Here is a 23,452-nt window from a genome sequence, read left to right on the forward strand (position 1 = left end):
GAAAGTCCTCAAGAGAAGGGACTGCACCTATTTGCTCATTAATATGTCCCCAGGGCCTAGCCCAGTATGTGGCATTAAAGCAGTCTTCTGCTTCTGTAGTAAGCAATGGTGATGCCTGGACCTCTCCCCTAGGTCTAAACACACGGCCACCGTGACAGTTCCCACATGCCTCAGCTCTCAGACCATTTGGAATTGGGGGGAGTCACCATTTAGCCTTACCTAATGGTTACAGATTGACTGATTTCTGAAACATTTCACAGGGCTGAGCAGGACTAGGGTACCAGAGAGAAAGTGCATAGATTAACCATCCCTAGGCCATGTGAGTGGTTAAGGGAGAATAAAAGCACAGTGATTCTCCCCGGGAAAGTAACACTTGAGTCATAAAGGAGACAAGGATAGAAAATTTTAAAAATGTACCTCAACACGCGAAAAGAGAAAGAGACATCTCCTGTTAAATACTATACACGCTGAAACCACCTTGCAATTCACATCCAAAAAAATGATAGTAAATGCTTTGACTGCATGATTTTTAAAAGCCCAAAATTTTGGAAGTGAATTTTATAATTCTCTTTCAGATGGTGAGACTTAGATACAACTCCAATCCCCAAAATAAATTATTGCTATTGCTATGAATGTGTTTTAAAAGCCTGAAGGAATACATGAACCTGTCAAAAAATCAAAACATGCCCATAAGTAATGGGCTTCCAGAGAAGTCTAAAGCTGTTTTACGATCTCAAAACAAAATTAGCGGTAGCAGTCAAAACACAGGACAGAAAACATAACCTAAAGTACATGAGATAGATAAAAATAACTACATAGTAACCAAGTTAGAACATTTTAGATAAGCACTAGTTCATGATGTCATTTTCTAACTATAACCATAAATACCCTATGACCTCATGTTGATGTCCTAGAAGACATGTCTGCTTGAAAAATAATCAAAGGTCTGTATATCTTGACAGATTACTTCAAATAATAATTCAGAGACCTCTTCTTATAAGGGATCAACAACTGAATAGACAGCAGATTGAGTACAATTTAAAAGACTCCAAAGCAAGCTTGTACCCAGAATTGCCTGTCTACACTCATGAAGTTACCTTAACCTCTCACAACCCTAGTGTTTCAACCCTGCACTACTGATGCTTCTATGAGAGGTCTAAGTGTACGGGCACCCAACCCAGCTCTGTGTACAGCTCTTACCACTCACAAATGTTATTGTAACTCCCAAGGCTGCCATGAATACCTCCTCTACTGCTGGTCGCTCTCTCCTACCCCTCATCGCCTTCTTGAAAATGGCAGTACCATTCACGAATTCCATTTCTTCACCATCCCTGCATGCCTCAGCCTTTCACTTCACTGTGTTCTGAAACTGCTCTGTCCCTCACTGCGACCACATTCATATTGCCTTTCAGGAGTCTATCTTCTTTTGAATCTTCTACTGCTTCTCTCATACCCTCCAGCCTTCTTCTGTAGACCTTCTTTCCTTAACCCTCTTCTTAAATGTTGGTGTCAAAAAGCCTGGGTGTAGGAAAATAACATCAAACTTGGCATCATGAGACGTGGGTTTGAACCCAGATCTGACCACTTATTAGCTGTGTGACTTTGGTCAATATACCAACCTCTCAGAATCTCCATTACCTCATTAGGAAAATGGGGGTAACAATGAAGAAACTGCAAAGGGCAGTGAAGGATTAAATAAGGCACCTATCAGAAATAATTTACCACACTGTCTGGTATATTCTAGCTATTTAATAAATATCTCAATTGTGAAACTATACTTTTTTTCCTTCGATCCATATACATTCTCCCTATTTGGAGAACGTGCTAAGACTTCCAGAATCACCTGTCGCTATAGGACTTGCCAAGTCTCTCTCCAGTCCTGATCTGTGGCCTGAGCAGCTGACACCAACTTCCGACTTGTATATCTCTATTTAGAGGTCTAAGCACCTAAAACTTAGCATGGCTTCAACTGAATTCATTACCTCCCCTCCGCCTCCAGCCAAACCTAAGCAATTTTCTCTCTCCCAATCACCCACTCTAAAATGTTAGTCTTCTTCTGCTGTTAGTATTGCTTTATCTCGCTATTCCTAGGTGGATTTCTCTGCATCGCTCCAAAGGGCCACTGGAAAGCCTTCCCGGAAGGCTCCCTGTCTCCACGGTTGTCCTTCCTCAACACAGTATCTATGAGACCACCAGAGGTCCCTTTGATTCTGTCACACTTGTACTTAAATGCTTTTTGGATATGTGGCATCAGGAAAATTTTATTAGGTTCAATTTCTTTTCTTTAAAGGAAAAGGTAATAAGACATATCACGCCATATCAGACAACAGTTTGATGGGGTTGTTTTCCTTTTATTTCATGCCACCATTTAGCTGATACAATCCTTACATGTCTCCAAGCCAGATCCTCGTCCATTGCCCCCAATTCTGTCGAATGGTAGCACTGTGTCCAACGACTCTACAAGCCAGAAACCCAGGAGTCATTCACATGCCCCCTGACCCACATATCCAGTCCAAGACCCACATCACAATGGCCTTATCTCTTTGATATCTCCCGAAGACATCTTCTTCTTAACATCTCCACTCCCACCACTGCCCTAGCTTCGTTATCACCTCTTGCCTGGCCTTCTCTAGCAGTCTCCTTATAGGGCTGTGCCCATATACTCAGGTTCCTCTCCAATCCATTTCTCACACAGCAGTTAGAGAAGTCTTTTCAAAATTCACATTTGATGATGTCATCATCCTCATAAATATATCAAAGCTCTGAGAACAATAGAAAAAATCAGTACTACAGCCTGTAAGGCCCTGCCCTTTTCTGGTTTCATCCTGTACTTCTCAACCCTGACTTTCTACATTCTGGTCACAAAGACCTTCCTTGCTATACTCCCTCCCACACAGGACTTTGCCCATGATCGACCCCTTGCAAGGAATACTCTTCCTTTCCCTCCCCACCAAGTTAAGCTGTAGTCACCCTACAGATGTCGGTTCAGTGGCCACTTCTCAGAGCAGCTTTCCTCGACACACATCCCCTCATCCCAACTGCATACTCTCATAGCACCATATACCACTCAACCATCCCCTCTTATTTGTGCAAGTTTTTGAATGATGTCTCCTGCAACAGACTGTAAGTTCCATGGATATAAGGACTAGGTTAGTTCTAGCTCCCAACTGTCTACCTGATTCAGTTCAGAGCCTGGCACACAAACTGAACTCGGTAAATAATCACTGAGGGGATGAATGAGGGCAGAGCCATTACTGTTACGTGTTCTGGTCTTAGGCAGTCAGGTTCCTTTATTATGGGCAATTCTGTTTTAAGAGGGCACTCAAAATTCTAAGAACCAAACTATATTACCTGTGAAAACTCATTCTTTCATAGGAGCTGTTTAAAACTGGGATGACAGGTTGTCTGGGTCATAACTGTGTATCACACCTCATTTCTTACCTAAGAAGTCTATGTGGGTGAATTCTGACTTCACTCTTCAGCTATATCATATTTGATAACTATTAAAGGCAAGCTATTAAGTTCTTCAGTCTCACTGGGCTTCAGATGGCTCCTCTATAAAACAAGGAGCTAGACAAGGTGAACTGAAAGGTCCCTGCCAGCCTGCAATTCTGAGAGTCTGGAAGAGGCCTTTCAGCTCAGCACTACAGAGCATGATATATAATTGAAGCACTCTGTCCCCAGACCAGTCTTGCTTTGGTTTTAGTCACTGCCTGAGTTCTGAAAGAATGGACATCTGTCCCCACCTGCAACAGCCATCTGAGGGAAAGCCTGTTCTCAGTATCTCCTACAAAGTCCTTTACTACTGCTCTCCTGCTACCTTTCCAGGCTCCCATTCCAGCTACCTCTCCACATACTGCCCTCCACACTGTCATACCTAAATTCTCATCAAGCTCTTTCATGCAGGCCTCAGTGCCTTTATACATATTATCCCCTTTGCGGGAGTTGCATTCCCCAGCCCTTCTACACTGGATACTGCAAAGTAGCCTTAGTTTTAGGTCTAGCTCCAAGGTTAGCCCTTTCAATTTCCTGATGCTACCCCCTTCCTTTTCCCCATCCTTGGGACCAAATGGAATCATTTACTCTTTCATCTGTGCTCCAAGGGCGCTCTGACCACACCTTAAATAGGGCAAGGTATCACATACTATTTAGCACTTCATTTATCTGTGTCTTTCTACTTGAGAACTTGAACTATTTTTAATTCATCTTCCATAAACCAGCATACAAATGTGTCAGTGCGTGAATGGAGAATGAACACACACATGGAATGAATGAATGAAGCCACTGAAAAATGGTAGTCAGGTTTTAATGGATTCAGAGAATGTCAGGGGCACCTCTCATAACTTAAAACATCTAAAATAAATATTAAACTGCAGATCATATTGGAGAGTAACACTTTTTTAGGCTATAGTTCAAGGCATGACTTTGATCTTTACCTTCTAAAATGGCAAGGCATTTCCAACCTTTCAATTACACAAGTAACTCTGCCTTGCAATGTATGAAAGTCATGAATGGATGGATGAATGCTATCCTCTTTATGTTTCAGGTTATGAAAGAGAAAGTTGAAAGGGGAAGGCAGTTCTAGGTAAAAGAGCAAAAGATCTGAATACATGACTGGCTCAAATTTACTAGTGGTAGCATACAATGTATCATTAAGTAAGGAAAACTGGTTTAGTAAAGCAAAGATTCAAAGAAAACACAGGCATTCATGAAACCTCAATTTGCATTTCCATCAAGTGCACTTGAAGAATATGTTATGTTTAGATTCCATTTTGGATACAACTTTCCAACTAAATCCCAAAATCCTCCAAGCATTTTTGCATGAAACAAGTCCACAGCTGAAAATTCATCTTGTCCCCAGTTGTTGTAAAGTAGCTCTGTCTTTATCCAAAGGTCTTCTCATCCTACCCTTTCCAGGGGCATTTCTCCACCAATAATATTTGGGTTTACTGAACATGACCACACATTGTCTTGATCCCTTGATTTCTTTTTCTTGTTTGTTTTCTTATAAATTGAACAACTTTAGCAGCTACAGAAAAGATCATAGAGAATGAATCATTCATAGAGCTGGAAACATAAAGGTTCAATACTATTGTTTCAGTCCTAAGGATCCTGGGAGTACAGTTTTAAACAGCACATAAAAACTACTATATGGTATTGTTTTCATCTCTGTCCCTTTGCTACTATATAAAAATTTCTTTGGATTAACAAACATGCATATAAACATAGCTTCTACTCAAATCCTTTAAAATTGTATGTGGCAAATTCCCTGGAGGTCCAGTGGTTAGGACTCCATGCCTCTATTGCATGGGGCACGGGTTAGATCTTTGGTCAGGGAACTAAGATCCTGCATGCCACGTGGCACGGCCAAAACAAAAACAAAAACAAAAACACTGGCTAACTTTATATGTGTAAGCTGAAAGTGTTAAACGTATAGGGTAACCATATTGAAAATCATATCATAAACAGCTGCCTCTTACCACTTATAATGTTATTCATTTATATAATATCAGTTTAGTACCTAGTGACAGTTTATTAAAAATTAAATGTCTGTGAGAAACATCCTCATATATAATTCACGAGTGTTTTCTATGAAGATGGTGAAAAAAAAAGCAAAATTGTGCTGTGAAACAGGGACTCATTTCTCAGTTTCAGAGACACAGCTTGCTCATGCAAAGAACAAATTCGTACTTTAAAACTTTTATACTTAGTACAGAGAAACTCAATCACAGAGTTCTATGACCTTTAAAAGCAAAAAAAGAAACAAATTATAAAAAAACTACTAGATGACAATCATGTAGCTCTACATCACAGATGGTTACATATTCATCATCATGGTCAAAATAATATTTACCACGATGCTACACACCACGATTCACGTCAAGCCTGGCAAATGCTGCCCTTGCCCTTTATGGGTTGACCATTTAAGACGAATGGAACATAATGCAGGAAAAAAAAATAATGAAATACTCTGTCCCTTGTGACACGAAGGAAGGAAACTCATCCCTCAAAGTCAGAGTTCTGGCTTCATCTTTCTGATAAAAGGATCTCCAACTCAGGAACAGGCTGTGGTCTGAAAGGTCACTTGTGAGCTATTTACAACACAGAACACGATGCTATTATTCTCAAGTTCTGAGATTATCCCATGGAATCCCATTTAATACAAAAAATGAAACTCCTGTTTTTCACAACAGAAATGAGCTATGATTGCACGAGAATTTAAATAAACATTTCTATGTGAGTAGTTGTAAAATTCTGAAAGCTGGTACCTGAAACATGGCAGCGACAATGAGAAGGCAGTGAGAAAGCAGGGCATTGTAAAGGAACTCCGTCTCTCAGAGGACATTTAAAAGTGGTCCTTCCTATGTCCACGTGCATTTCACACTGTACTTGGCTTTGGTTTGTCATGGATGTATCTACATTTAGGTTTATCAGTTTTTATGAGTATCATTGCAGTGGGGGGGACACAAATGGAAAAAAGGGGAGAAAAAGGTAGAATTTCTGAAGGATAAGAAGATTTTTTTCTGGATAAGAGCTGGAGGAAACAGTGAAAAGGGGAAGTGGATTAAGGAGAACTAAATTCTTTTCAGGGATTTTATTTCATAAAATAGTGAACTGTGGAAAAAGAGGACAAGGGGTCATCTCCTCTACACATGCACAAAATTCTCCTGTAGGGAAAGATGAAATACGGTGGGGAAAAACAAGTTAATAGTCTTATCAAAGACACTATCTTTTTTCTAGCTGTCTGGATAGAGCTTGAGGGAGGCTGAAATAGAAGTCATCTGGAGATTTCTATTGGTACGATCACTAGCACAGGAGGGAACTGTCTTTCTCTCGTATCCCCTTCCATCTTACCCCTCATGAGATGAAGTTAAGAGCAAAGTGTCATTTCTAACTTGAAGGGACTCCCAGCTGGTCATCAGTATGACAGTAGGGCCATGGGAGCAGGCTGTCCAGAAAGAATGAAAAAAAGAAATTCAAAGGAAACGTGCAAGGGGGAGATGGGGTGCTAGCTCCTGAACACTGCTTTGATGCTGAAAATGAACTCAGTAGGAAAATCAAAGAAACGCTTGCTAGGCTCCATCTTCCCATCCTTGGACTTGCCGTGCATTTGAGATCAGCCTCCACTCTGGTAATTGTCTATGCAGGTCTCACACACCTTGCAGGCACGCCTGAGAGGCAGACACATGCACATTTACAAATAGGACCCCATTCTTATGCCACAGGTACCACGGTCAGGCCTTGAGACAGGTCACAGGACTCTCTCCGGCCCTAAGTGACTTTGAAAAATCAGAAGCACACTGAATAAAATGTATTCATTTTCTGACATTTTACAAGTACCACCTTGAAAATATACTGCTGTCCTTGACTGTTAAGAGGACATTTCTACCAACTGCAGACCTTCACTCTGCTTGAACCACTGCCCTTTGGACTCGAGGTAAACGTAAAGGACAGTGGTGGGTGCTGCCACAGCAACACCCCTCTTCAGAAATGGATGACTTATTTTCCCAGCTGCCGAGAGCGTTAGGGCATGCGGCCAAGGGGCAGCCTTCTGGGGTTGCCTCAGCTGAAGAGAGCTGTTTTGCCCAAGGCCATGTCCTCTTCCCAGGGTGGCCTGCACCCAGTGACTAGGAGGGCCAGGCCCTCCGGCCACAACTTGGTACAGTTCTGAAGGGCCACTCCAGCTGAAGTGAGGACGGCTGTCACTGGGCCGGCATCACAGGTCATCTGTTCGCTCTGCCCAGTTCTTCTCCTCCATCCCTGCCATAGGTGTGACACCCAAGAACATTCCCTGATAAACATCCTGCAAGCTGATCTCCATCTCAGAGTCTGCTTTCTGGAGAGCCAAACCTGCTCCAAGCTTACAACATCACCCATTCAGAACTGACTTCTTGCCAGATGCATTTTCAAGGGAGAAGGAAAGTAGCATGACTACAGTACTATCTTGTGGTTTTAGTAAGTTCTTTATGTATTATTTCTAATCTTCTATGATGTAGGTGTTTCTATTCCCATTTTAGAGATAAAGAAGAGGAAAGAGGCAAACAAGGGAACGAATGAACATCAAGAGGGAACTGTTCCCCATTAAGATTTATTTGAAGACACTGTCACTGCAGCAGTAAATGAACCCGTTTTATTCCCCAAAGAGTCATAAACATACTCTTCCCCTTGGTTTTAATGTTACAAATGCAAAGGCACTTTCCTAAGTGGCTACAAGAACAACTAAAGGTCAAACAGTAAAACTCCGAACTGATGACTGCATCCACCCATCAGTACTTTTAAAAACAACTTAATATGATAGAAAAGGTTATGGTTTTGGCCAACCGTCAGTCAAGAGGAGCATCTTGGAAAAGACAGAGTTTAAACAATTATCTCAGAAGTATCCCAGCACATAGGAAAGGGAGATAATATTAAGAGCTCACAGCCCACCCCCCCCCCCGTTTTTAAAAAAATTTTTTTGGCTGTGCAGCATGTGGGACCTTAGCTCCCAACCAGGGATTGCACGTGCGCCCCCTTCACTGGAAGCACAGACCGCCAGGGAGGTCTTAACCACTGGACGGCCAGGGAGGTCCCCTAGGGAGACAAATACTGAACAGGGAGATGGAGGCCCGGGGCTCAGCTCCACTACTTACGAACCATATAGTTTTTGGGTCTACCGTTTGCAGGCAGGATGACATTATCTGCCTGGCCTACCTCACAGAAATGTCATGAGGATCAAATAAATGTATGAGAACTGGATTTGTAAGTCTATAAATGTAAGTAAATATAGGATATTATTTTTCCATCATCACTGCTAACTGGAAGCTTGGAGACTAGATCTGAATCTGTCTTGGGTGAAAATAAGGTTTCTGTTTACAATTGCATAAATCAAAAACCCTTGCTCTATTTTGTTATTACAGATTCTTGGAAATCATTATTAACAAGTTAGACTTAGAAAGATTCAGGTTCAACCGCTCCAGAGGGGAAAAAGGCTGACACTATTGTTTTTTCTAATAAAACGGGAAAAAAATCTTTGGCAAATGAGACAGATAAAAAAAAAAAGGAACAGAGTTGAAAGAGATTTTCCTAAAATGCTAAGGCAGAGATAGGAAGGGAAGGAGATTCAGCTTTTAATACTCACTCTGCCAAACAGCACAATATTTGTCCAAGGGATACTAAACAGCATTAGGAGGAAAAATTACAACACAGACTTCATGTCACAAAGTGGAACGAAGTTACAGAAAATAATAATTGCCTTCCCCACACTCCAAGGCAAAATTTTTCACTAAGAAGTAAAATACCATTCTCCAAGCAAGCATAATAAATCTACCACCAAGTATTTGGTTTACAAAATTTATATATACATTTTATATACATATATAAATCTACTTAAATCAAATACATATCCTTTTTCCAGTGTGAGATGGCTAATGTTAAAATTATATTATTTAAGAGAATTTTTGAAACACCGGATTAAGTTTCCTGACCCTTTTTTTTTTCTTAATGTCTTGCTATAAGGGAAGAGAGAGGAAAAAAAAGGTTACATCCTTCTGTGCTTTGTTCTGATTTATCTCTCCAAGTACTAAATACTCAAAGTCACAAAACAGCACAGGAGAGCTGAAGTGGTACACCTGCACGCAGCCCTCTCCCCCTGCACCAGAGGGACTCACAGTGTGCCCCCAAATGGGGAGAGGTCAGCTTGTTCTCACAGCCTCTTCTAACGCCCTCTCCAAGCTAATATTCAGCCCTGTCTCATCTGGTCATTCATCTGGCCCACACAATAAAGCACTCGTATGTCTAACTTTCCCTCCATAGGCTTTTCTTTTTCCAACTTGAATTTGACTTCCATTCCCAATGCTCGCTTCTCAAGAAGTCTGCTAGGATACTACCTACAAACCGTGTAACTTCCACCTAAAGAGAATCAAACCCTACATTCTTACTATTCATCACTCCCTCTTCTGCTTTGATGACTAAGCCAGTTTCCAGTTTTGAACAAACACTAGTTTTGACTGGTTTTGACCACTGAAAGCCAGTCAAAAGCAATTTCTCTAGAAAAAGGGGAACCAGTGAACAGGTCAATGGAGAAAAGGAACAAAGTTCAAAGTTCTCTAAAAATCTGGTTCCTGCACACTTTTCTAATCTCAGCCTTTACAAACCACATTCAACAGTCACACTGAACCTCTTATCTGGGCCTTAGCAAGTGCTGCAAATGCTTTACGCTCTAGTTGGGATTCCCTTTTGCCCTTCCCCACAGGGTGTTCTTCACATCAACTCCAGCCTCCCTGACTCCACAGTACCCCTCCCATTTCTGTCCCTCTAACACTGACTACACCCAGGGTCTCTAGGTTTGAGGCCCCTTTATGCTCCCAACGCCACCTAGTGGCTACTCAATAAATAATGAACGAACGCACAATGTAGTTTACTCATTCATTCACTTCTACGTGCCAGCACTGTGGCAGGCACTGGAAAGACAACAGTGAAGGTAACACTTTGCATCTGTTTCATCTAGTTCACTAGTCACGAGAAAGAACGTTTCCTATATCTTTTGGTTCCTACAAAATACAATGCTGAATTTTGTATCCCCAGTGATTTTTAAATGTATGCACAAAACTGACACACTTATAATTCTATCATTCTTGTGTGGGGGAAAAAATTAAGATTATTGTCCATTTTTTTTTTAACTTTTAATTTTGAAATAATTGAAGATTTATAAAAAACTTACAAAAATAGTATAAAAATTGATTCAGCCTTAAGTTAGCTTCAGCAAATGTTAAGATATTAAATAAATAAAGCACACTTACCAAAACCAGGAAATTAACGTTGATACAATATTCTTAACTATCCTACCGATCGTATACAATTTTCACCAACTGTCCAACCAATGTCCTTTGTCTGGTTAAAGATCCAACCCAGGATTCCACATTACATTCAGTTGTTATATTTCTTTAGTCTCCTCTCATTTGACAGGTTCTTTGTCTTTCATGACCTTGATGCTTTCAAGAATACTGTCCAGTTATTTTGCAGAATGTCTCTAAATTTAGTTTTGTCTGATGTTTCCTCATGATCAAGTGTAGGATGTACAATTTGGGCAAGAATACCACAGAAGGGATGATGTGTACCTGCTCAGTGTACCTTAAGAGAAGACATATGATGGTAATGTGTCTCACTGCTGGTGATGTTAACCTTGATCGCTTGGTTAAGATGATTTCTCCACTGTAGAATTACTACTTCCTTTGTAATTAACAAGTATCTCGTGGGGACATACTTTGAGACTATGCAAATATACCATTTTTTTAAATCATACTTTATAGCAACCATTAATGACTCTTGCCTGCAACCTTAGCAAATTTAACTCTGACATTTTTTCATAGGGTTATCCAGACACAGCTGGTTTATTTTAATTGCAGTTAAAATCTGTAATGGGTCCTTTTTGAAGGTGGCACATTATCCTGACTTTAGCCTTGATTTACTAAGCATAAAGCATAAAATTAACACCACTACTACCATAGGTATTCTTGAGATGACCTACTCATCATATCAAATAAAACCTCAATCTCAACATTTCATTCATTTCAGAAAATCAACAGAATTAATATTTTTGCTTAATTTCCAGTACAGTACATGGTCTCCTTAAATACTACTTTCTTAACCGAAGAATGGATATATGTGTGTTTGGTAAAAGACAACTTTTGAACTGTTTCAGCCAACATTTTCAAGAAAGACTGAATGGATCTTGTCATTAACTATAACCATCCACAGATGTGAATTAAGCCTTTCTGTCTTTACAGTACTTATGGGTCACTGATAAGGGAATTGTGGTAAAATTTTCAATTTCTTTTATTTCAGGGAAGGAATCTAGTCTTCCGTGATGGCTAATTTCATGTGTCAACTTGACTGAGACACAGAGTTCCCAGATGAAACATTATCTCTGGGTGTGCCTGTGAGGGTGTTTCTGGAAGAAATTAGCATTTGAATCAGCGGACTGAGTAAAGCACACTGCCCTTCCCAATATGGGTAAGCACCATCCAATCTGCTGAAGGGCCTGAATATAACAAAAAGGTGGGAGGAGGAATTTGATGTCTCTGCCTGTTTGACCTGGGACATCAATCTTCTCTTACCCTGACTAGGACTTAAATCATCAGCCCTCTGGTTCTCACAACTATATCACTGGCTTTCCTGGGTCTCCAACCTCCATCGTGGGACTTCTCTGCTGCTATAATCATATGAGCCAATTCCTTATAGTAAACCATATACATATACATACACATATATACATATACATATATACATACACATACACATATATACATATACATATATACATACACATACACATATATACATATACATGTGTGTATGTATATACATATACATACGTACTCATGTATATACATTTATATGTATGTATGTATATGAACATATATATGTATGTATATGTATATATATATATCTCCATATCCATCCTGTTGGTTCTGTCTCTCTGGAGAACCCTGATACACCCTCCTAATAATTTTGTACGATAATACTGATTTTTAACTAACATCTTGGGTTTTACTGATGTTCCCAACAGTTCTTAAGTTATTAATTCTGTTGCATACTGTATTAGAACTGGTTATAAAAATCTTACTTAAAATAAGACATTGATTACAACCTACAGTAAGTCTTTAACTTACAAGTGATTTGCATTTTTGAAATTTTATAAAGTTGGTTACTTAGAACAAACGGATTCTCAAGCTACCACATAATAGTATACTTTATTGACGAAGCAGCTGAAACAATCATTTCACATGCAATGAAAACTAGGGGATGGAGGCACTTATAGTAGGGGAGGTATACTATGGCAGAGGTGGAGAGGTACTGGCAAACGTGGAGAGACAGTAGGCATAAGCTAACTCCTTCCCAACACCATGCTCCTCATCCTGGTCTCCTAGAAAACCCCAAGCCCAGAGAGGGCCACCGTACCTCAGCTTTGCCACGACCTGGTGATCTATCCACACCAGTCAGTGCCCCCAGTACAGATTGTATAATTATGAATACATGTTGGCCTTCTTCCATCATTTCCTTTTCCCCCGGGAAACATGGTTGTATTAGAACACCTCTCTCAACTTCACTCCCACCCCTACCCACAGGGCAAAGCCAGTAGCTGCCTGACCAGTGGGGTGGGAGTGACTGAACATCCATGTCCTCTGGAATCTGGTAGAAGCCCAGCCCAGCCATTCTTTAGATTTACAAAGTATTAGGACTGGAAGGACTTTATAGGAATGATCACATCATTATAGACGTGGTATTTGTAAACCTGGTATTCATGTGGCTTATATTATCCAGGAAATTCATCTAAGCCTGTTATTTCCACTTTATAAATTCTCCATGAAACCTTTCTGCTTCTCCTCAATGACTATTTTTAAAATTAAAAGATATTAAGAAAAGAATGCTGCTAGTTTATCACTGAGATTTTAACGACAAGTTAAGGCAAAACTCAGGAAACTGTAATAGCCAAATCAGGGAACCAGGATAAAAATGAACATTACTGACTCAGCACTTATCAATTATAAATGAACTTTTAAATCCTTCCTCAGGGTTTTTAGAGGGCACCAAGTTCCCCTGGGGATCATGCCCTCTGTTCTTCGCCTCTTCCAATTTTATAAACTAATGAAGCAGTTGCTTCCCATGCCTTTCTTCTCACTAAATTTCAGCTAACTATTGCTCCCAGATGTTGTCTACAATAATTGAAATCTGCATTCTTTGTTAGCAAATTGATGCACTACTGAAAAGAAACTTTTAAAAACTATCCCCCCCCAAATATACTCCTTTTTTTTTTTTTCATAGAGATTAAAAATCATTGTGCTTGGCTAGGGTTAAAAATCTTTGTAAATATTTGTCCTTTGCCCCCCTCTACAATGAAACTTGCCAAGCAAATTCGCTAAGTTTTCCAAAATATCTTCAAAAACAGACAACAGGCCTGGTGTTAGCGCCAAACCCCGTCATTTGTTTCACAACATGTTAATTAGGAAGAATCCATCTATTGCGATTCTTTGGTTTGAAGGATAATTTTGCACTTGTTTCTATTTTTCTGAGTTTTACTGGAGGTGACTCAGTCTGTTCATGAACTAAATCTGACAATGTGAATGTCCTTGGGGGTTATGTACAAAGTGAGTGCCTTTAATATTCCAGCCAACACAGAGTGAAATAACAAGTGCCCGAAGACGATAAGATTAAAGAGAGAGAAACATTTCAAACAACATAGAAATTTTTATTTTTTGGAAGATAACTCAAATTCCCAAAAAACAACCTCAATGTAAAAAATGAAATTGAAAATGGAATGGATTCTTCTACAGGTGTGTGGGAATTTAAAGATAATTCCATTTAACAGAAAGAAAAACGAGTACGTCAAATTCCTAAACATCACTAGAAGAAGTTACATCTACATGAAAAGTACATATAAGAAAATATGGCTATTTCTTCTTTTATTCATGTCTATAATTAAAAGTATCTTGTTTTAGAACCTCTGATAACAACCATGTGTTAGTTATGCTTTACAAAGTATTGACAATTTACTAAAAGTTTCACTATTAATAATAATAATAATTAATGTAAGTAAGTGTAGTGAATTCTTGAAGTTAAGAAGCTATATATTCATCTATATAAATGAAAAATTAGGTATTTCTAAATATAAATAAATGGACCAAAAAACTGATCATAGGCTCTCCAGATCCCATAATAATATGCTTAAAAATCCTGAATTTATGAACTTCTTGTAAACTTCAAATACAAAAATTTAAACAAATAAGTAACCAAATGTTCCTGCCATCTCTCCTAGCTCTAGCTCTGACATTTGAGTGAAATATTAGCAAAAGATTAAGATACTTCTTCAAAGAGTTTTCAATCATTGAGTTTTAAGGTCATTTTGTGTACTAAATATTTGTGCTTTTTTTTTTTTAAGATTTTCAATGAATCCAGAGTAGCAGATCTGGCTAAAAGAGAACGCAGTTTTAAAAAATCCTGCATTTTTCTACGAGTTCTTCTTAAAAACATTCACAGCTAGCAAGGTCAACTTTCTATTTGTTTGTTTATATAGGAGATATTTGTAGGACTAAGTTATTTCATGCCAGGAAATTCCAATTTACAATTAGAACTACACAGTTAAAAATACCAAACATTATAGGGAAAAACTTTCCTACACTGTACTTGAAGCTGTGCGACAGATATATGTCTTAACTGTTTCTCAATCATCTCCTCCCCACCACCTGCCCCAATTCTGACAAACACAGTAAGCAAATAGGACATATTAACCAAAATCTCATCAAAATAGATAAGTTAAGATGTACCTATTCTTCCCTCCATCAAGCTAATATTTTTCTTTCTTTGCCGTAAGACTGAAACTTTTTTAGTTCCTGAGACATATGTAAAAATAATAAATCATTCTGTCAGCTTCCCAAAGACTAGTGGGGTCCCGCTAGAAGTAACGTATGTCAAACTACTTAATGTGCATGCATCTCAAAGCCCCGAGGTGAAAAAGTTCAGCTTCATACAATTCCTTAGCCGTGGCAGGTCCTTCTGTTTGTTAAAAAACAAAACAAAACAAAACAAATCTCAGTTTGAATCTCTGATGCCCTTCATTTAGTCTGCAGCTTGCACCTCCTGGCCTTACAAAAAACAAATGTCTGACTTACATTTGTTTTTGGAAAATGAATAGATGTCAATCATTTCTTGAAAACTAGTCTTAGGCTTAAATGATCAAAACTTCAGTATCCCAAACCCGAGGGCCTTATAAGATCATGTGGCAAAGAAAATAGGCTGAAATTGATTTTGTTTTTATGCTAAAGACCCACTCATAGCCTACACGTAAAATTTTTTAAAGAAATTTAATGGATGAGCAAAAAGCTGGGCAAGAGAGGGAGCTAGAAATAATGAGAGGGTGTGGTAGCCACTCATCACAATGGCCTGGCTCTAGGTGAACATTACGTCTAGAGATTAGGTCCTGAAGACTTTAGGGTCTATACAATAGTGTAGTTTTAAAAAACTGCAGTTGACTCATATAATCAAAAAAGAACATCCCTCACTTTGTATTTCTGCTCTCTCCACTCTCCACTCCCACTACTCAACAGGGTCTTGTCATCAGTAAATTTCAACATCAGGAAATTTGGGAGGACGGTTCTTGGATCTACCCATCCACATCTGATTCTCAAGCTGGACAATATGTTTACATATCATTGGGTTGGCCAAAGTTACAGAAAAACCGAACGAACTTTTTGGTCAGCCCAATATCATTTGTGTTTTTCATTCCCAGTCATTTCCTGTGCTCCTTAGCCCTCCTCCCACTGAGGCAGCTGCATTGCTTCATGGGGACAACAAAACAAAGGAGACGATGCTCAGTCTTCCACTTCCCAAACAGACGTGGCTCATTTCCCAGGCGATAGTAGGGAAAGTCAAGGCTTCCATTTGCCAAGGCTTCCATTAAAAAGAGCCTAGCTTTACTGGGAGAAGCGTCTCCTAAATTCCGAAGGCTGTCCTTTAAATATCCAGATGAGAATCTGGAGAACTCAGACTTTTGGTATAAACCACCGAGCATGAAAGATGCAGAACGATTTCCCAACATTGGAAGGAGAAAATCTCTACCAATCTAGAAAAGGAGAGAAGGGGATGGGGGAAAGAAAGATGTGACCCAGGGGGTTGTATACAAGCATAGCGCCTGCCTGGTATCCTGCTGGGGCCAAGACCCAGGAATGGGAAGAAAGGTTGAATAGATTCCCTAATGGAGTTTGGAAATTCCAAAGCAAAGCGGTCTGAGCTTCCTGTTCCGTGGTACTTTGCAAAGGACCTCAATGAGAACAGTAGCCAAAGTACAGTAGAAATGAATGGGGTCTCAGTAAGGTAAGCTTCCTCCCTCCCCTCTCCAGGGGACAGCAGAAGGCAGCTGAGAACACAAAAATCACATTTCTGCCAGGTCTGCAGAGTCAACAGCCCAGAGCCTGCGCTGGATGGAGTCTGCAAGCTGAGTCTTGAAGGGTCAACAGCACCTGCTAGACCTAAGGTGGAGGCCAAGTGAGGATGGGAAAGGGCCCATCACCATGTCCCCCCATGCTGGGAGACAAACACGGAGGGTGCACAGAGGGCAAGGGGTAATACCCAAAGCCATTGTAATTATTCTCCTCTAAATTATTTTGGTCCAGAAATTATCCCTGTAGATTTAGACATGACAGAGAATCAATAAACTGCTAGAATGAGTATCATGAGCTTTAGAGCATGGAGTTCAGAAGATCTATTCTGTTAGTTTGGAAAATTACTTGTTAGTTCTTGTCTATGTGGTATAAAGGCGAGGTGAGTCTCAGAGACATGGGATGTTACAGATACATACGACTAGGTACCTGTCCTTAAAGGGCCTCTACCTAGGTGAAGAAAAGGGCAGGTACAAGTGAAAAATAAGTAAAAAATCAATCCTGTCAATCCTTTGACTAGCTTATTAGAAAAGGAAAGAAGTAGTACATGAATTTCATACGTAGTTCTCCAGTATAAACTGAATGAAAACTTCCTAGGTTACTTGCAATTCAGGAGGAAGTATAACATCTTCCATCAGGCAAGTTAGACTAATCCAACTCCATGAGTCTGAGTGTTAACTTAAGCATTTTTTATCATCCACAAAGGGTCTCATCATCATTTTCATAAATTCACCCAAATCTGCTCAGTAAGCTACTTTTCCTGCATCTTTTAACAGCTTCCTTAAAATCTATGTCTTTTCGTTTACCTACTGCACAGAGAGTTCTGGTCTAGTATTTCCTTAGACGATCCCCAAACCATTCCTATGTGTCAAACATGGCTCTACACAAATGGACCATGGCTCTTTCTTAAATAAGCCAGTTGGTCCCCACCACCCACAGACTACCGGGCAGGCAGCTGGGACAATCTCCAAAAAGCCCAACATCATGTTCAGGGCATACGAAATGCTATTTTTATCAAATATGTATTTGATTATTTATGCTAATTAATGTCAAAATTGTAAGTAGAGAAAGACCACTAGCTAATTGCAGGGACATGCTTTACTTAGTGCTAGTCTGTATCATGATGGTGTGAGAGACACTTCGAATGGAAAGTTATACCTTTCCCTCTTCACATGCAATCTCCTGTGTCCCCACCTGGGTTTCCCCACAGAGGATGCTATGGTATGTGCTTAGTACATTAGAATCACCCCCTCAGTAAATGTTTATTAAAGATCTACCACAAAACAAAACAAAAAGATCTACCATAGACTGGGCACTGCTCTCGGTACTGAGCCAGGAGCATCCACAAATGTATTATAATGACTCCTCTCAGCAACTCTGCAGTAGGCACTTTTATCTGTATCTCACAGAGGAGAAAAGCTGGGCTTAGACAAGTGAAGCCATTTGCTTAAGGTCACAAGGCTTGAAGGTGGTACCCAGGAGGGGTTCAAACCTCAGTTGGTTAATGTATGTCCCAGCTGTGATTACTGCTGCTTGAGAGGAGAACAGGTACCACAGCCACGGGGAAGAGCATCGTTCGGACTTTTGCATAGGTGAGCTCAAATCCCATTTCTGTTACTTATTCACCAAGTGCCCTCAAGCAAGCTATTAATCTTGTTGTGCCTGAGTTTCCTCAAACTGTAAAAGTGAGGTGATAACAGTTATTTGCCTCACAGGGTTATGTGTCCATGGAGAACAGGGAAGGCGTTCAGCACAGTGACCGGCACACCCGCACAGTCAGTATCTGTGAGCTGTCACCATGCTATCTCTCCTACCACCACTACTACAATCACATGGCAAGTCACTAACGTCAAGGAATGTTTCCCTGACAAAATGCTCATTTCCTAAATTTCCAACCTCTGTGATTTATTGGCTATAATTTTCTACTAATAAGCACTCAAAGCTAAAGGTCCACAAGTTGCTCCAGAAACAAAGTACAACTTCTATCAAAAAGAAGCGTTTTCTAAGGAGCCTTCCTGACAGAACTTCCAGAGTCGCTACCAGAAGCCGAGGGAGGCATGTAGAAGTAGAAGCCCGGAAGCTGTGACATGTACTATGACATGGTGCCGGCTTCCTGCAGGGCACATTGCAAAGGCCTCTGTTTCCCCACTAAAGATTTGGTGTTTACGCCCATTCAAGTTGCAAAGAGCATCTAAGAAAACCAGCATCTTAGAAAACCATCTAAGATACGGGGCAGAGTTGCACTTCTCACTCATCAAGACACATCATCTGCTTCTCATGGGTCGAAATCTCAGTAAGAAAGTAAACTATTAGATAACATTATGCCTTCTCAATCCGAGAACAGAGATTTTAGGTTATTGTGCTTACTATTCTTAAAATCAGTAATGGTGAAGGCTTTTTCCCCCCTAAACTTTGTCCTTGGAATCTAACTAGAATTTCACTAGAATACTAATGAAAGAGAGACGGGCATTTGGTACTCCATCCCCTGAATGATGGTAGTATGTAACTTGTGCAGCATTATTTCTGCAACTTGAAAATCCACAGAGAAAATCCTCAACATGTCAATTCATGATATGTCTTTGAGAATTATTTTTGTTAATTCCTCAAAGACAGACTTGTTCTTTAATTCACATTCTAGCTCTTTTCATGTCATTACAAAATAAAACTGATATTTATTGTTACTAACTGCTAGCCAGGAGACCAAGTGATACCAGCACATAAAAGTATTTCTTTCCCTTGATTTGTCAGTCATATGCTGGTCAATAGCTTTCCTTCCTAAACTGCTTTGTTTATGCCTTTCATAGGCAAGAAAATGTTCATCATGTACATGTTGGTTTGTCTTCAAGAAAGATTACTTATGTGCACATCTTTTAAAAGACATGATCAAGGATATAACGCTTTCAATTTTCTAATAAAATGACTTCATAAAAATAATCAACTTGCCCTAAAAACTTAATAAGTATATAATCCAAATGTTTCAAGAGACCTTTCTCAGCCTCCTGCCTTTATATATCATCTAAATGCTACTGATTCCCAAACTGATCTACCGACTTGGGACCTCTCCCTTGAATCCCAGATTAGTATATTCAACTTTCTGCTTGATTTCTCCATTAAACTGAATTCTTAATCTCTCTTTCCCACACTACCTGACTCCACAGTCCAAAAGCTGTTCTACTCTCAGCCGTCCATCTCAGGAAATGGACTGCATCCTTCCAGCTGCTCAAGCCCAAACCTAAGAGTCATCCTTGCCTCTCTTCTCTTACATCCTTTAACCAACCCATCAACAAATCCTGTCCTCTACTTGTAGCATATCTCAAGTCTGGTCACTTCTTACCCTCTCCACCAATACCTACCCGATCCAACCACCATCATCTCTAACCTGGATTATTGCATTCACCTCCTAAAGCTCTCCCTGCTTCCAAAACCTTGACTTTCAAGCAGTCAATTCTCCACATAGCAGCCAGAATGATTCTTCTAAAACTGAAGACAGATCATGCCATGCCTCTGCTCAAAATAACACAATCTCTTCCTTGACTGTCCACTGACATTGGTTATTTTCATACATTTTGCTCTTGCGCACAGGGCCGCCATCAAGACTTGTGTTCTTAGCCATGTAAAATTAGCAAAGTGATACAAAATCTTTCACAAAATTAGCAAAGTGATACAACTCCTTCCTTGGTATTTCATGCTACTAAATACATTTACAAAATAACCAAATTTCCACGTTTAGAAACTTGGTTTGCATAACACACACAGCTGGTCACTGAGAAAGCACTAATCAACAGAAATGTTGAAGACCAACCTGAAGTCTTCAGTGACATTGATGATAGTACAGATGTCTTCCAAATGCTGACACAAGCCAAATCTTCAACGTTCACTCAGCACCACCGATATGGCAGCACCATGCTGGGGGCTAGGGATCCAGTGATGGATTAAAAAAAGCTGCTGCTTCTACCTGATCCTCACTGAGTTTCCTAAGCTCTCACGGAACTTCCAGTTCAACTCTATACTATGCGTGTGAAACCACCACCAGCTCAGAGACGCCCTGGATGAAGACAAGGATTAAAAACAGACCCAGCCTCTGATCTAAATTGTGGATGGTAGCGACACATTGTTCATTTGAGCTGCTTTGGATATTTCTTGACCTTTCTGTCTCAGTTCAAAGTGCTTAGTTATCAGACCAGCCAAGGAGAGGATAACCTACTTTACCAGGATGATAAACTCCTTTTTCGGCCACCCTCAGGCTGTCTCCTGCCTCAGTACCTCTGATGCTGTCTCCATGAAGGTGCCAGCATAATCTACCCCAAGCTGAGCTGATCAGGTCTCTGCCACACAAAACCCTTCAATGGCCCTCCACAACTGCTAACATAACGTTCTTCTCCTCTGTGGCCGGGCCCCGCTGCCTGCCTTACTTGGGGACCTCCTCTCTCACCATCCTTTATTTTCCATCAGCAACATCAGTTCCTTGTATTGACAGTTCTGCTCACACATGATGCTGTTTCTTAACTCCTACTGGCTCATGTGGGCCCTTCTGCTGGGAAGAGCCTTCAGCCCATTCACTGCTCGGTTTATTCTCAATCATTTTAAATTCAGCTAAGAGGGTGTCACCTCCACCCAGGCAGCCTTCCCTGCCCATCTGTACACACATAGAGCTCTCTCTTTATTCCCTTAGGCTGACAACCTAACAGGTGACAGCAAAGGTAAGAAATGGATCCCAATCTTCCTAGAACGCTATGAAAACATATTACTTTTCCAAGAGCAAAAGCATTTTGTTGGCAGAGTGGAGGCCAGAGCATGCACCAAAAGGACCAATCAGTATGTGTTTGAAAACTGTTACTCCACTGTTCCTAACACAGGACTATCTCATCTCACTAGCATTAGCTCAGCGTAAGTAATTGGTCACACTGCAATTGCCTGGTAATGCCTTAAAAAGATGTAGTTAACCTCTTCTCTTAATCATCACATGGCTGAAATCAAGCGGGAAAAAATTTAACCCAGAAGGAGAGCTTTCTGAAAGAACCTGGATCAAGTGAAATGAAAACTTCGAGAAGAATGAACATCTCCAATTATCCTCTACACAGCAAGTCACAGCGGTGCTCTGAGTCTAATTGCCTCCCTGGGCTGTCTTCGTCCATTTCTCTCTCAGCATGGACAACACACATTTCACACTGAATCATACCACAACTCTAATCATTTAAAAATAATAATTCTAGAGCTAGCATTTTCCAACTGACTACCCAAAACATAAGTCAGATACCCAGCCAGGCTGGTCCTGCAATATTATGATGCAAGCAAGGTACATTCTGAGTTTTTCCTCCTTTCTCTCAGCACCCAGCTCCTTCTAGCTGCCCTTGAAGGATCTATCACTGAGCTGGTGGCCCCCAGCTCAGAAATATGCCTTCTCATTCCTTGGTTCTGTGTCCCATCACTGGACCCCCAGGATCCAAAGCAAATCTGATAACTTAATTGTTGTGAATGTGCAAGTACAGAAAGGCTAACCAGACTGAGGCAGCACAGTCACCTCAACGATAGCCTTCTGGGTGAAGAACACACACCCACGCTCCCACTCCAGCACATCTGACACCCTGGGCACCCACAGCAGGAGGAAGAGCCTTTTGGACCTCTCAAACTATGCAGCATAGAACCCCTTCTTTCGTAGGTACGTCCTGGATATGAATCTGCTTTGTCAAAATGAAAATCCTAAGCAGCCTCAAGGGATGAAAATAAATGGGGAAATATAATTCATAAAATGTCATCATCCATTTTCTGCACAGGATCAACGGCTGGTGTTGGCAACATCTTCTGCAAAGTCAAACTGACATTGGATGAGAACTCTTATTAACCCCTGAACCTCCATGCTAATGTGAAGGACAGAACTTGTCACTTGAGTTTGGATAATCTAAAATGTCAGCCAACAGTCGCTCTTGAACTTACATGGAAATTCATTAGTTCCAACAGACAGCAGTGTTAATAAAGACGATAACTGTACTCACTGGGTGGTGTGTTTGCTTGTGTCGACAGGAGATACTATTATGAACGACTCTGATCCCACTTAATCCTTGGAAGTACAAGGGTAAACTACTGATGCATTACAGAAAGAAATTATTTGTGATATGGCTGAACCTAAACAGGATCACGAATAATTGTTTCTCTAAACATTCATGACAATTAAATAGCTGTAATATTTCAAAAAAGATCCAGATGTCTAAATCACTGCAAATGTAACTTTCTGGTTCAAAACGACTTTAGGAATTCACTTTCTTAATATAAGCAAAGCAGTTAAGTGCACAAACCACTACATCTGCAGGAAAAACTACTGATGTCAAGAACTGTGATACTGGTGTATCGTGTCTCTAATTTAAATGCTGGCTTCGGAGTCATACTGACCAACCCAAAGAACCAGGACCTTGGTTTTGCAGAAAGCAATAAAGATGCACTTTTAAGCCTAAACTAGCATGTGGGCATGGAACAGCAAGTTCTACAGGTATCTGTTTCCTGAGGAGAACACACATCAAGACGGAGAAGAGGGCCAGCCTGGT

At 40.3% G+C, this 23,452-nt stretch overlaps 1 protein-coding gene across 1 annotated transcript in view; it reads right to left on the bottom strand.

The window, feature by feature from the left end:
* Positions 1 to 23,452, bottom strand: part of DOCK4 (dedicator of cytokinesis 4) — a 475,175-nt gene that overhangs the window by 271,446 nt on the left and 180,277 nt on the right. The window lies entirely within an intron of this gene.

The sequence above is a fragment of the Eubalaena glacialis genome, chromosome 8 (genome assembly GCF_028564815.1).
Source record: "Eubalaena glacialis isolate mEubGla1 chromosome 8, mEubGla1.1.hap2.+ XY, whole genome shotgun sequence".
In the NCBI taxonomy this organism is placed as follows: domain Eukaryota; kingdom Metazoa; phylum Chordata; class Mammalia; order Artiodactyla; family Balaenidae; genus Eubalaena; species Eubalaena glacialis.